This window comes from Lutra lutra, chromosome 14 (assembly GCF_902655055.1).
Source record: "Lutra lutra chromosome 14, mLutLut1.2, whole genome shotgun sequence".
Taxonomy (NCBI): domain Eukaryota; kingdom Metazoa; phylum Chordata; class Mammalia; order Carnivora; family Mustelidae; genus Lutra; species Lutra lutra.
In genome coordinates, this window is record NC_062291.1 from 23,443,976 (window position 1) to 23,459,373 (window position 15,398).

A 15,398-nucleotide genomic window follows, 5' to 3' on the forward strand; every position below is an offset into this window, starting at 1 on the left:
CAAAGAGTTGTAGCAGATAGGAGGAAAGAAATGACCTCCAGCAGGAGGAGAATGGGGGAGGGTGGGTCCTGCTGTCAGCCAAGCACCAAGCCTGTGGTGGGATAGCTGGGGTATGTGAGCTCTGGGAAATGCAAAGGCCATCCCTCCAAAGACAAGTGAGGTCAACTAGTGTACTTGCAGAAAACGAGGTGGTGCACGGGGCTCTGGCTTCAGAGTGAAGGACCAAGAGTACTCGGCTAAGGAGTTGCCAGAAATAAGGAGAGCAGAAAGTGAGAACCCTTCAGTTGTGGAAAAAGATGAAGTCCTAATGTCCTTCGCACCACTTTTCACAATAACAAAAATGGAAAGGAACCAAATATGCAAAAATAAGATATGAGATGGATACATTTTGGTTCATCCATAAAGCGGAATACCATAGACCCATTAAAAACCTTACAAAATTATACTTACTGGCATGAACATACATGTTCAACCTATATTGTTTCATAGGAAAAATGAGGCAAAAAAAGAGGAGGTGACACCATCATCTCCATTAATTTGGGGGTGGGGGAAGAAGAGGAAATAGAAAGGAAGAAAACAGAAGGCAAGCTAAGAAGACATTAAGTATATGCATGCTTAGAAAAATATTGAAAAAACCTATTTCAAAATGGTAACAGTAATGCTTTCTCGGGGTGACCTTAGCCTCCCTGTGTGGCATCCTGCGTCTACAATGTACATCAATTATTCACATGGTGGGAAAGACGAAGGTAAGAGGACTGCCAGAATGCCCTAGGATATGACAAGTAATCAAGCAGGGGGTAGAGGTGGCAAACAGGTATTAAATGCTGTCAAAAGCTCTAGAAGAAGTCTTCTCTGATTAGACAGTAATATTTAGCAAGCACACCTATCTGCCCACGTTTTGTCTACTTCTGTGCAATCATCCCGAGAAAACACGTGTCACAGACGGTCTCTGAAGCCCTCTCCTGAGAGCCGCTGAAACAGAACTTTCACTGACTAGCTTCCTCCAAGTAGAGTTCACTCTGGGATCAAGGAACAGCTGCCAGAGGGAGACCTTTAACACAGAGGTAAATCCATTAAGGTGTACCCAGGGGGAAAAGGACTGGCTTCTCACTCAGTGTAGAAAAGCTGCAGAGACACCTGCATTGGAGGCGGGCGCAGCTGCAGAAGGAGCCCCAGCCGCACTGAGCCATCCTGGCAAAGCCTTCGCACCTGCCCAGAACCCAAGTGTTCCTACACCCGCCACCACGTTCACTGTTCTCTCCAGAAACCTCATTTCTTTCTAATAGAAAGTAATCGCAATTTGGCTTTGGATTTAACCACCTTATGTAGAATATATACAAATAATAAATATTTGGAATATATTCAATATATACATACACACATACATATATATGCACATGTATGTATAATTCTTAATATTGCATTTTACATAAATATGTCTTTTTCTCCACATACACACATACATTTATTTACTTTTTACCCTGCTTGGAATGACCTTCAGTGAATTTACTTTCCTCATTTTAACTGACAACTCTCCCTGAATAAACTCAGCATAAAATAAACTCATTTCTTCCAAGTGGACGAGGGGAAGAGGAAAAGAGCAGGGAAGTGGGAGGAATTAACATTGGTTGAATCACTGCCCTGTGCCAGGCACTTCATGTTCAATTTAATTTTGTCTTCACAACATCTCTTTGCACTTGGTGTTATTGTGGATGAGGGCACAGAGGCTCAGAGAGGTTAAGTAACCGACTGGAGACCACGCAGCAAAGAAGGGACAGTGAGGAGACTCAAACCCAAGCCTCCACGACTCCAGGGCTCACACCCAGGCCCATTCCTCATTCCACGCAGCCTCCAAAAATCAATTTTCCTATAATTTCAGAGATCCCCAGCAGCACTTTAAAAAAAAAAAAAAAAGGCTGGATTAATTTAAGCCGTATATGCAGATACAGTGCAGACTGCTTTAATAATTTAGGTCCCGCTAAAGCTGCAAAAGCAGCTCTAGGAAAGCAGGTCAAAGCCGAGAATGCCAAATGCACCTAAGAACACTCGTCCTTCCCGACACCGCAAACAAAACCCCAACTAATCCACCAGAAAACAAAAGATAATGCCTATCAGATGCCAAATGGGTGGCTATGTAATTATTTTAATCTGATCCCATAGAAAATCCACTGAAACATGTTATGTAAAATCAAGTTACAACCAACTGGTGGAGACAAGCTTTCCAGGGCAGAGCTCGGACAAAGCCCAGGAACTGGATCCACACACGGCGGAGTGGGAGGAAGTGACACTGCCTTAAATTAAGCACGCTGAGCATCTGCGGAAGACCAGACTCCTGTTAGCCCGGTCATAACACAGGCGGCAGGGAAAACACCTGTTTTGATGCATCCGTGGTCCCCCTCAAACACCTAATATCATCGGAGATGCGGTACAGTCCAAACCTTTTGAAATGAATCACAGACTAGAATTGGGGAGGATTACCAGGCTCGTTAATTCCACACTCATGAAGACGAGTGAATGTGTGAGATTCATATGCCTGGATCACCGGTATTAATATATTAATTCTCTTTGGAATAAATGTGGCTAGAACGAATGTGTACAACAAAACCATTTATTTTTAGATGGCGAAGAACAATTCCCGCTGAAGAGATAGAGTGAAGCAGGGATCCTTAACAATGGCCATTCTTCAAAGGAAAAAAATTAACAGCCTCCAGCATTTTTCAACATCAGTATGATTATCTTCTTATTTCAAGGCAGGCAAATGTATTTTGAGTGTTGACAGAGCTAAGTAAATACACTCATTATGTTACTGAATCAGGTTGCCGTGACCAACCACTGCGCAGAGGGATAAGACGTCTTTACAGAAGAGGCAGGGGGGAACAGGGGATGGTGTGGGGATTTGGTGACCTCAGAACCTTCTGGCACATTCTCTCTCATTCACCCCTAAGCAGCTAGGTCATAAGAATGTGGCTAGGAATGACGAGACTGGGCATTCTGGGGACTAACAGAAAACAAAATGCATTGTTCATGATTATGGCTTTGACAACAGCTGCCTTCCTAAACAATGGTAAATCCACAGTACCGACAATTATGATTTTTCCTACCTGATTCAAAATTGCTCTGTGCTTTGCAGTAATATTTAACGTCCCCATGTAACATCTGAAGATAAAAATACAGGTTTAAGTCAGGCATCATTACTTAAAAAGCACTTTGTACCTAGTATTTTGTCACATAAAACAAATGAATAATAACACTGGTAATGGGGAAGCATAAAAATGATTTAATAACTGACTAGAAAATAATGAAAAATGTAAGTAAAAGCTTTCTCCAAATGTAAGAATCTGACATGAACAGTGAATAATCTATAAACAGAATAGTGAAATGGGGAAGGGGGTTCAAATTCTGCCTCTGTCTGTTCACGGTTACTGTTAAATTTGGTTTCAGAGTCTCAATCTGCTCATCTAGAAAAGGAGAATAAAGCCATCTAACTCAGAGGTTCACCAAGTATTAACCGAGAGAACAGCCTTTCGCACCTGCCAATCATTTTACTGTAAGTGGAGCCTAACTTTGCAAGCAGGGTCCCTATTGATTCAAACTCAAGTGTGCTAGTAAAGCCTAAAATCATCTTTTCCAAATAATCAATCCATTTTTTTGAGATTTCAATTTTTGCCTACTCCCTTTCCCAAATTTGAGCTTTTTACTCATTGTCCTTACTGTCAAGGAAATAGAAAGAGTATCACTTGTAAGGCCAAAGAGGTCTTTGCTCCCCTGGCTGAGAAACTGGCAGTGCCCACAGTGACTCACTTCTAACATTTGTCAGTGCCATCAGCTCAAGGAGGGTTTCTGTTTGTTTGTTTGTTTGTTTTAATGTTAGTGCTAATTTCTTACCATTCTACAAATTATTTTTTAATTCTAATTTAGCCTCTGAAAATAAGACTGCTTTGAGTCCCTGAGTGAGTTCTTTAAAACCAGCTTCTTCAACAGCTTTCTTATAAAAACAGTAAGCATGAAACACAACACATTGGGAATATACTCGTTTCAAAAACCACAACATCAGCCAACACAAAATGATTTCACCGTTTACCTTCAAAAAATATAAACATTTTGGGAATGAACTGTATTCACATTTATTTTACCATTAACATAACTATGATTCTGTTGAGGTAGGCTGCGTTTCGAGTAAATGTATGACGTGAAAGTCAAATTATTTATCCATAATTATCACCCTCCCACCGTCCATCCACCACTGTCCTTTTCTTTGGGGAGGGGGGCTAGCATCTCATGGTCCAGGAAAAAGTCATCTCATGGAGCCCAGTGTTCTGGGAAAATGGTGCTCTCAGTGGTGTGTTGGAAGCGATCCACAACTGATAGGGGATGGAGGGGTGAGAGATGAGGAAGTAAGTACAGGAAGTAAGTACAGGAATGGCAGAACCAGACCCACCTGGGTCTGAACGCCAGATTTACTCTTACTAACCATGCAACCTTGGGCTTGCTGAAATGTTCAAGAATGGGCCTTCCGTAATCCAGAGAACTAGGATAATACCATGCATGCATGAAAATGAAGCAGAGCGGCGCTTAGGTGGCTCAGTGGGTTAAAGCCTCTGCCTTCAGCTCAGGTCATGATCCCAGGGTCTTAGGATCGAGCCCCATGTCAGGCTCTGCTCCACGGGGAGCCTGCTTCCTCCTCTCTCTCTGCCTGCCTCTCTGCCTGCTTGTGATCTCAGTGTGTCAAAATGGATGGGTAAAATCTTAAAAAAAAAAAAAAAAAAAAGAAAAGAAAAGAAAAGAAAGAAAAAAGAAAATGAAGCAGAGTCATAATCTACTGAAATCATTCCAGAGAGTGCCTGGCCCACTCTAGTTCCTCAATAATTTACAGCTCAACAAAAGAAAGAAAAGAAAAGGTAAATTCCTCTCCATATACTTTTGCTGTTAGGTATCGCTCTGTACTGCCCTTCTCTGAAAAGTGAAAAATCGCTGAGAGTCTACCACAAAAATGTCTAATGAGAGATGTTCGGATTTCAGGTTCCGTTTTTTTCTCTTCGGCTTAGGGTAAAGAGGGGTGTCTGAACACACTGGTAATTCTAAGTGGCAGTTACCGACATGGGGCGATTTGGTCCGGGGCAAGCTAACACGCTGTGTTTGATTGCAAACTGCTGGGGCTGTCAGAAGTGGCAGTCTGCGAGATGGAGAGAGAAGGGGGTGTGCTGGGAAGAAGACAGTCCACAGGCTGCTCTGGCATCTGAAACCAGGTACAGACGGTGATAATTCCACATTGGCAAGATCATTCACTCTTCCCTAGGTCCCCAACGACCCTGAAACTGTGCCATGCCTCTGGTGGCCACAGTAGCTAGCGGGGGTGAAGAGCTGATTGGTATTGAAGCGTAGAGATCTTACAGACGTATTGCATAGCTAATGTTTTTGTTTCAATAAATACATAAACTACCCAGGGAAGACTGCTTTCATTCAGCCCCCATCAAATACTTTTCTTCCCTCTAAATATTTCAACATTTATGCCCAAGTCTGCAAAATAATGTTCATTTGTTGAAAGAATCATCTGATACTTCCCCTATCTGTACATATGATTCTTAAGCTTTCTCTAGTATCTACCTAGCCTAGCACTGAACTACTGAGAGAAGCTAATTAATAATAGTGTTAATGAATGGAAAAATGTATTTAACATGTGAGTCTTTGAAAGTATTTCTCAAAATGACAGATTTAATTCCCTGAGGGCTGTAAAAAAAAAAAAATGTCTGCGAAGAACTGAACTGCCAGGTTCAAATGACTTTTTGAGGATACCAGTTTATTAGTAAAATTTCATCCATCAAATACTTTTCTGAGTGCTTGCTAGGTATAAAAGTCCTTGAAAGCATTCCCTCGTTTACTCAGCTCGTCCATTTGCTTCTTGGATCCGGTCACCGGTTGACATGTGAGAGCCCATGCTCCACAGAAGGGAGGTTGGAAGCCCTTGCTAACTTCTCTCTTTATGCCAGGAACCTGGCAAAACGCCTTTACAGCATTTCTACTCTTTACAGTATGTAAACAAGCAAAGGACTAACATCCTGGTTTGAACAATGGGGAAACTGAAACCCAAAGAAATTTAGTTCAAGGGCTAATAATGAGTGGCACCTGTGATACGAATTCTTATTGAGGCCCAAAGCTCATTCTTTCCATCACTGTGGCTTGTAACCCTTACCCCTCCCCATAACTTTCTCCTTATTGCTTAACTGCTCTGTTGTTTTTAATCCTCTACTTAACAAAATTTACCGTATTTTCCTACCCTCTTCAATTGTATAGGCCTCTTAGAAAACCGTACTTCACTAGGATAAAATAATGCTGTTGGTACTATTGAAACTACAAAGTTTTGGGGGATACCTGCATATAGCTTATTAACATTTTAGTGTCACTGGCTTCCAATTGGACTTACTTCCAACCCTCTATGGACACATTCTCTGTTCACATTTTTTTCCACACAGTCCACATACCCTTCCACTCCCGTGGTGATGGTACTGGTTGGCTTTTGTTCTGCCAAAGGGAAAGCTATGGAGCTGCGACGTAAGAATGTTAGTCTCTATCCATTCTAATGAGCTTCATGTAAATTCAGACAGAACTGATGATATGATCCTAATTTGTACAAGGTCACCTATAACTGAGAAATAATTTACTGGACCCAACTAAATCTAAATTGAAATCTATGCATTTTACAGGCAGCTCCTAGATTTGACAATGATGGGACGTTCTTTTTCATGATCCCACTTTGGGTCCAGGACAGCATAATCTTCAATGAAGGGGATAAGCACCAGAAAAAATCTGAACTCTATGTAAAAAGGTCTGGGTTCGTCTCTATTAATTTGCTTTCAATTCTTCCTCTTTTAACTTAGACAATCTAGAAACACCACAGCATGGGTAAAACTTCAGCAGACTCCTTGTTTTCAAATGTTACCTTTCTATGCAAGTATTTTCTTTTTTTTTTTAAATTAGACAGAGATCACAAGTAGGCAGAGAAGCAGGCAGAGAGAGAGAGAGAGAGAGAGGAAGGGAAGCAGGTTCCCCGCCGAGCAGAGAGCCCGACATGGGGCTCGATCCCAGGACCCTGGGATCATGACTCCAGCCAAAGGCAGAGGCCCCAACCCACTGAGCCACCCAGGTGCCCCTATGCAAGTATTTTCTTTAGGATACTATTTGGATTATACAACTGACAGTGCAACATAGTATTTAGACATCATCAGTTAAAGTTTAACCTATTCATCAATTGACAGATAGAAGTGAACAATTCTTTGTTTCAATGACTGGATTCCTCTTAAGTTATTTTAAATGCACACTAATTTTGGGCACCTGGGTGGCTCAGTCAGTTCAGTGTCTGCCTTCAGCTCAGGGTCCTGGGATCTGGCCCCGTGTCGGGCTCCTTGCTCAACAGGAAGCCTACTTCCCCGTTTACCCTTCCCCTCTGCTCCTGATCTGTCTCTCACTGTAACTATCTCTCTTAAATAAATAAATGCAATCTTTAAAATAAATAAGCACTAATTCAAATGTACACTAATTTAAGTGTAATGATTTAGACAATATTTACATTTTGCAGTGAAAGATAAATAATTTATAAAATTTCAGCTACTAAATAACTTTTAACATTCCCACAGTGATTATTCTTCTCACCACATAAGAATTCACCGCAGATGTGTATTAGTAAGAACTTCCCTTTAAAAAAATCTATCCTACAGAGGTTCTGATAGCCCAAGCAAGGACTTAGAACCACACAGAGCTTGATTCCAAGACCAGTTATTTCTGTGACCGAGGCAAGTTACATAACAAACTTCAGCTCAGGCTAAAGCCTCTAAACATGTGGATAACACTCTGGCATAGTGTTAGTATAACCCAGCCCCCCAACCCCAAAAATCTATTTTTCCTCTAGTCCTTCATCCCTACCTGCGTCGTGTACTACAAGCAGAATATAAAAGAGCAGGAGGGAGACAAACCATAAGAGACTCTCAATCTCACCAAAGAAACTGAGAGTTGCGGGGGGCAGGGGGTAGGGATAGTGTGGCTGGATTATGGACATCGGGGAGGGTATGTGCTACGGCGAGTGCTGTGAAGTGTGTCAGATTGATGATTCCAGACTTGTACCACTGGGACAAGTAATATATTATATGTTAGGGGCGCCTGGGTGGCTCAGTAGGTTGAGCCTCTGCCTTTGGCTGGGGTCGTGATCTCGGGGTCCTGGGATCGAGCCCCACATCAGGCTCTCTGCCCAGCAGGGAGCCTGCTTCCCCCTCTCTCTCTGCTTGCCACTCTGCCTACTTGTGTTTTTCTCTCTCTTTCAAGTAAATAAATTAAATATTTAAAAAGAAAAAAAAGCAGGTAGGGGTGTCTGGGTGGCTCAGTTGGTTAAGCATCTGCCTTCGGCTCAGGTCATGGTCCCAGGGTCCTGGGATCAAGACCCACAACAGGCTCCCTGCTGAGAGACTGCTTCTCTCTCACCCTTTCCCCCTTCCTCCCTCTCATGCTCTCTTTCTCTCTCAAATAAACAAATAAAATCTCCAAAAAAAAAAAAAAAAAGAGTATAGGACCTATAGGTCCTTTATATTACCAGTCCCCAGCATGGTGACAGGCACAATGTAGGTACACAGTACATTTTTATTAAATGAATATACTGGTAAAATGTGATACGATTGATGAATTTTTTCTAATAATATAACTACAAAAATTATGAAGCACTACCAAATCCTCTTTACCCACAAGCATACCTATTGAAAACAAATGTTTTTCCATATTGAGTTTCAATAGAACACACACACACACAGAACTCTATCACCTTGTCAAAGGCAAATCAAAAAACAGAAAAGACCACGAACCTGAAGAGTATGAAGAAACAGTTCAATAGCTATAAAATGTTGCTGACAAAACTAACATCTTAAATAACATATTCAGACATTAATAAATGTATAATTTAGACTAACATGATCTTGCACTGATTATAATGGTAATTGATCATGAACAAGATTAAGTTTTTTTTTTTAATGAACATATGACTTCGAGAATTAAAAAATGTATCATGATAGGAACAGAGAGCATAGAGAACCAATCAGCAGACATGTTTTATTCAATTGTTTCCTTATTCCTAAATGTCATGGAATGTGAAAGGACAAAGGCTTACAACTTTTCTATGAGTTCCATCCATCCTCTTCCAAATGCAGGAAGCATGGAGATGGGGCAGCAACTGCTTGTGCTCCTAGGGAGCTGACCTGCCTGGTTTCAGTGAAATGACTTGGCACAATCTCTAAAGGCTCAGGTTGGAAACAGTCCATTCACTCTTCTGTTCCTTATGAGTATCAATAACAAAAGCAACAACTACAACTATATGGCCTTCGCTTCTGCCAAGCACCATTCCAATCCTAATTCACTGAACTCTCATTGCAACCCTGTGACAGAAGTATGTACTATTTTTATATTCAATTTGCAGGTGAAAAGACTGGGGCACTGAAAGGCTAAATAACTTCCCCAAGGTCACACTAGCTACCAGCGCTGGCACCTGAACTCAGACACTCTTACTCTACAGTCCATGCTCTTAGTCACTGCATGATACTGCCTCTCATCTATCCACCTCCCTCCCATCCACTACCTACTCCACAAGCCCCAGTTTGGTAGTAGGTGATATGATGCCACCTCTGCCCTCAAGGGGCTCACAGTCTCCTGGGTGAGACACATGGGAGCTCATGATTATACTGCAGAATATCAAGGATGCTGACAGAAAAATTAGACTCTGTAGACATCTGGAGTCCACATACTCAACAAAGCAGGAAACACAGTAGGCTCCCTTTATCTAATACAGGTCCACACAATCCTCTCCCTCAAAGGTCCAGTCACTTTAGTCCCAAACCTCCCCCTGCCTGGCATCTTGCATCATGGGTGCCATAGCTGCATAGGAAACTAGGCATTGAGAAGGTCTGTAAATGTCAGGAAGCACCAAGCATCTATAGCAAGAGGTAATACTCAATTGTTTATGTCTCCTGAAATTCATTCTCAAATCTCTACATTGTTTCAATCCTAAAAGAGACTGCCAGATTTTTATTACAATAAACCCAGTGGTGGGGCACCTGGGTAGCTCAGTCATTATATGTCTGTCTTTGGCTCAGGTCATGATGGCGGGGTCCTGGGATTAAGCCCCACATCAGGCTCCCTGCTCTGCAGGGAGCCTGCTTCTCCCTCTCTCATTCCCTCTTCTGTGTCCCCTCTCTCACTGTGTCTCTGTCAAATAAATAAATAAAACCTTTTAAAAAACAAAACAAAACAATAAACCCAGTGGTTAAATACAGATTCCAAATGGGGCCTATGACCCAAGATTAAGTGTAGACCCAACAGGTATGAGCCTATGACCACAGGCAAGTTATTTATTCTCTTTAAGTCTTCATTTAGCTATTTAAAAAATGGGGATGAAAATAATGCCAGTCTCATAAAGAAGCTGTGAGGAAAAAATAGTAGAACAATCCATAGGACTCACGCCGCACATCACTGGGTATACAGTAAGCACCTAAGACACCGCGAGACTATAGCAACGTGTCTTTGAGAATGTGAAGTTCTGGTGTTGGTAACTGTTCATTTATTTTCAAAATTTAAAAAAGAAATTATTCAGATAAAACACTAAAATCTACTGCAGGGATGGGGGGCACCTGGGTAGCTCTGTCAGTAAAGCATCTGACTCTTGATTTTGGCTCAGGTCGTGATTGCATGGTCATGGGACTGAGCCCCATGTCAGGCTCCATGCTCAGCAGGGTGTCTGCTGGAAATTCTCTCTCTCCCCCTCTTCCTGTGCCCCTTCCCCTGTTCGTGTTCTCCCCTCCCCATCTCTCAAATAAATAAATCTTTCTAAAAAGTCTATTAACAGAGGAGAAGAAAACCAGACACCCAGCTCATACTGCAGTGGGTTAGTTAGAGATATAATGCTTGTTATTTGAGGTTCCCAGTGTCTAGGAAGTAGCTGATCGCTTAGAAGATTCTCTGAATCAAGTCCATTTTGATACACAGCTGTGAAAATATTAATTACATATGCTGTTCTGTGTTGTAGGTTAGAGCACAAACTAGAGTTAGATGTTCCATGCTGGAATCTTAGATGTACCACTAAGCAGTACAGGAACAGATTAATGGGCTCATGCCTCAGTTTCCTCATTTGTAAAATGGGGATGATAAAAATACTTTGTTTGTAGGGTTGTGTAAAGATTAAGTGAGCCTCCACCTACAAAGCAATTTAAAATCCTACCTGGTACATTTTAAGTGGTCAATAAATGTCCTGGGAGAAAAGACATGAATCCAGGAAATTTAATTATTCATCTTCCGCTTCAAGCGAGGAACTTGGCAGTTACGCTAGAATCTGATCTCTCCCTCTCACATCCTACATCCAGTCCACTGCCAAGTTCTGTTGAGTCTTCCCCTAAATATCTCTTGGATGCAACACCCCCTCTCCACTGTCACAGTCTCTGCCCTGGTTCAGCCCCTCAGCCTCTCTCACTCCTGAATCACCACCAGCACTTCCGGACGGCCAGCCCGCCGGCTGTCTGCAGCACGGCCACCGGAGGGGTGGTTCTAAACCATGCAGCTGTTGGTTCCCCTGCCCACCACCACCATTCAAGTTGGTTCGAGTCCCTCTCCTTCGAGAGGGTGATTTCCAGCCCCAGACAAAGTCTTCAGGACCTGGCTTTGGACTGCTTTTCCAGCTACTTTTTCTGCCGTACACGCCTGTCCTCTTTGCTCCTTATTTATGTTTTTTCTCACACACCCTGATGTTCCCTCTTACTTCCACCACTTTGGGCATGGGACTCCTGCTTGCCTATCTTCCTCACTCCTCCTCCAAGGTCCAGCTTCGCCAAGAACCTTCTCTGAGCCCATTTGGGTTAAACTGGGAGTCTTCCTATGGGCTCCTGTGTGGCTCCCTTTCCATATGTTATGTAGGGGGATTAATGGTGCTCGGATCGTTCTCCTCTCTCTGCGGAGAGTTACTAGACTGTTGCCTCTCTGGCTCCTTTAGCTTTGCCTCCACCACCGGATGCCATGCCAGACTCACAGAAGTCACGCAATAAACGTCTGCTGACCGACTGCATGAATCCAAAAATGAAGCAATGAATATTCATTCCTGTTCTACCACTGAGTAGCTGTATGAGTCTGACGTCGATAATTAGAAAAGATATTAATCATAAAATTAACTGTCACTTTATCCCAGTATATATTATCCTACATATATCATACATATCCTATATATATCATTCATATATCATACATATATGAATGTTTCCTTTTTTAGTGTACATTTCCTTAGATTACCTTAAAGTTGTTTGTTTGTTTTTTCATAGAGTGTATAAATATATACAAGCATACTGGTAAAAACTATTGAATAAGTTAAGGTCAATTCTCATAATACCCCACATCACTGAAATGTATTTTATAGTTTATACAGAGAGAAGGCAAAATACGTAGGTAATTCCCCATCAGAGGCAATAAGGAAAGTGTGGGCCTGAGAGCATTTGTGACTAGCCCTCATGAACCCATGGTAGTAGCTTGGGTCACCTACTGACCACTACCCATGGGCCAGGACCTTGCTCAACGCAGGGGATATAAAGAGTTCCTCTCTGCAACTTGCACAGCCAGGGCATGGAGCCTATATGAACACACCCAAGACCCTCCATCTACCTTAGGCACGCCAGCCACTCATGGCCAGCATTAGCAGCCCATCAGGAGAAGAAGAGAGGGAAGGGGAAAATCTATCAGGGAAGAGCAATGGGAAAGTCTGCATCAGGGAGATTCGTAATGTAGTAAAAAGCAACTTTTAAACAAAATACTCATGAAAAGATTTGGGGATTATTATTATCATTATTATAAATTTTTTTTGCTTTAAGTCAGAAAAACCGGTGATAAAAAGATTAAAGGTTCATCCATTCAGGTGTATATCCTTTAACAATAGAAAAATCTTTTTCTTGACACTAAACTTGTTACAGCAAGAATAAAACACATCCTTATTAAAATGCAAGGCATTATAAATTCCTAGAAGTTTCCTATTTTTTTGATTGGTAATCACTTATTCATGGTTATCAACATTCTTAACAGACCAAAGGTGGGTTTAAAAAAAAAAACAAACAACTGATGAAATGTGAATGCAATGTTGATTTTACGCATGTATTATGATTTGATTATAATACTTAGTAATATCCCATACTGTGTGATGTCACGCCATATGGACAGAATCAGGAAAGGTTCACCCTGAGCTTGCTCAGACCTGAACTGCATGGGTACCATGAACCAAATTCCTTATTTTACAAATTAGATACTCTTTACATTTTTCTTAAGCTTTCCTATTTTGTGATTTTAGGAGACTACTCATTATTACTTTAATGTAATTAAAAGGTCCTACAGGATATTCTACATATGAGCGAGAGCAATGAATCCCATAATAACCTGCAAAGTATATAAAAGCAGCTTTTCCAATCGACATGGGACCTATAATACGGAGCAAAGTAACCCACGAGCCTTAATTAGGATCTTTAGGGAAAAAAAAGAAAAAGGAAAGCCCAAGTCAAAACAATTCACTTTATAGAGAGTAAGTGGTAGATATGCTCTACGACAGAAAAAAGAATGTAGATTATGTCTTCAAAGTCACGTAATCTTGACTTTATATTTTGAAAGTAGTCCCTGAAATCACTAGACTGGGAATATTTAAATCTCCTGAAATACATGTGTCTTTGAGAGGGAATATACATATCGTACTATGTCACGAATCTAGTAGTACAACAGCAATGAAAGTGTCATCCCCGAGCCACTTTCTGGATCAACTCTGTGACTGTCCTGAGAACAAAACATTTAAATCTGCTTATACATTGACATAGCGATATTGATATTTCTCCATGTTCCCTTCTGGTTGCTAAGAGATTTACACTGGACAGACTCTGTTGTACTCATAACAAAGCACTTTGGTCCACAAAGCATTTGCTTCAGCTCAGTGAGTCCAGAAGCTCCCTTTGCCTTACTCCTTCCCGATTTTGCTTCCAAGTCAAACAGGGGCCCAGGCCCCAAGGCAGCAGGCCTGTCATCACCACAGGAAACTGTGCTGCATAAGGCTGGCTCAGCCAACAACTCTTACAGAGTATGAACGGCAACGGTGACGTTGTATCTTTATACAAACACACCTACCTTCCCCCATGGTTCTTAGAAGACAGTTTACCATTGTGGGAGTGGGCAAAGATGTGCGGAGAGGAGGCACTCAACAGTGACCTACCCACAGACAACCTGGCACGGTACAATTAGACCAGAACCTAGCCAAATATGGCAATTCCATAACTCTGCTGTGCAAGGCTTTGAAACATGCACTCTGAGTCTGTACTTTTGTGAAAATGCAGTCAAGAAGTTTATTTACAAGAATATTGAAGGGGGAATGTTCTATATTTACCACCTTGCAGCAAAGCAATTGTAGCCCTCCAATCCCGATCTCGTCAAATCTGCCACGTAACAAAAGGCAGAGAGACTCCTTTTTCAGATCCTAACCCTGAAGAAAACGGCAAAGGCACCAAAAAGACACCCCGTCACCCCTGAGGAGAGGCACATGTGGTGGATGAAATCTGCGTGTCATTTACAAGGCACATGCATCACTGCTCAGAGCAAATTAAGATTATCTTTCCCTTGGGAATTCTCACAAAGAGACATAAAAATGCTTTATGACCCAACTTTCGTATTCAGATCACAGAGGTTTAGTCAATTTTTATTAATTGCCATGGAAGGAAAGTGCTTTGGACCCTCACCCCCCCCCCCCACAGGGTACCTAGGAGTCATATTTAAGGGCACAGCCACTAAACACTCAGTAAGTACTCTCAGGTGGTAATAAAACACCACTGACCTAGAATATTCCTTCTCCTCCCCGCCACTGCCACCTTAGAATATCAGCTGGGGATGATCAATGCCTAAGCTTTAATCAGAAGCCATCCGCGAGGAAGGCTTCAGGTCCCCGCTGGGCCACGGGAATTCCTGCATTCAGGATGATCCCTCTCCCCCAGCCAAGAAAAACAAACCTCAGTGATTTTAGCTTCATGTACCAAAAGAAAGTGATTTCTGGCAGCTTATTTCCATTGCACAAGCTAACTAGCAGCACCTTACAGAAATAAGGGGCATGAGCAAAGAAAGAAAGGGGTGGGGGGAGAGCGAAGCAGGAAATGACTTTTCTGCTCCGTCTTTAAGGTCACAGTTCTGCCCGCGAAACGCACACAAGTGACAGTAGTTCTAGCACAAAAAGCTCCTTTTCCACGAGCAAGACCTCTAACAAGTCTAAAAACCAGCTCTCCGGCCTCTCCCTCAAACTCAAGTCCCCGAAGTCCATTTAACCTTGACGGGGCTGGGAAGAAAGTACTTTTAACTCCCTGGCAACACCTTTCTGT

At 42.1% G+C, this 15,398-nt stretch overlaps 1 protein-coding gene across 3 annotated transcripts in view; it reads right to left on the bottom strand.

The window, feature by feature from the left end:
* The window catches only part of ANK3 (ankyrin 3), a 675,546-nt gene that overhangs the window by 318,867 nt on the left and 341,281 nt on the right, over positions 1 to 15,398 (bottom strand). The gene's annotated exons all lie outside the window — the stretch shown is intronic.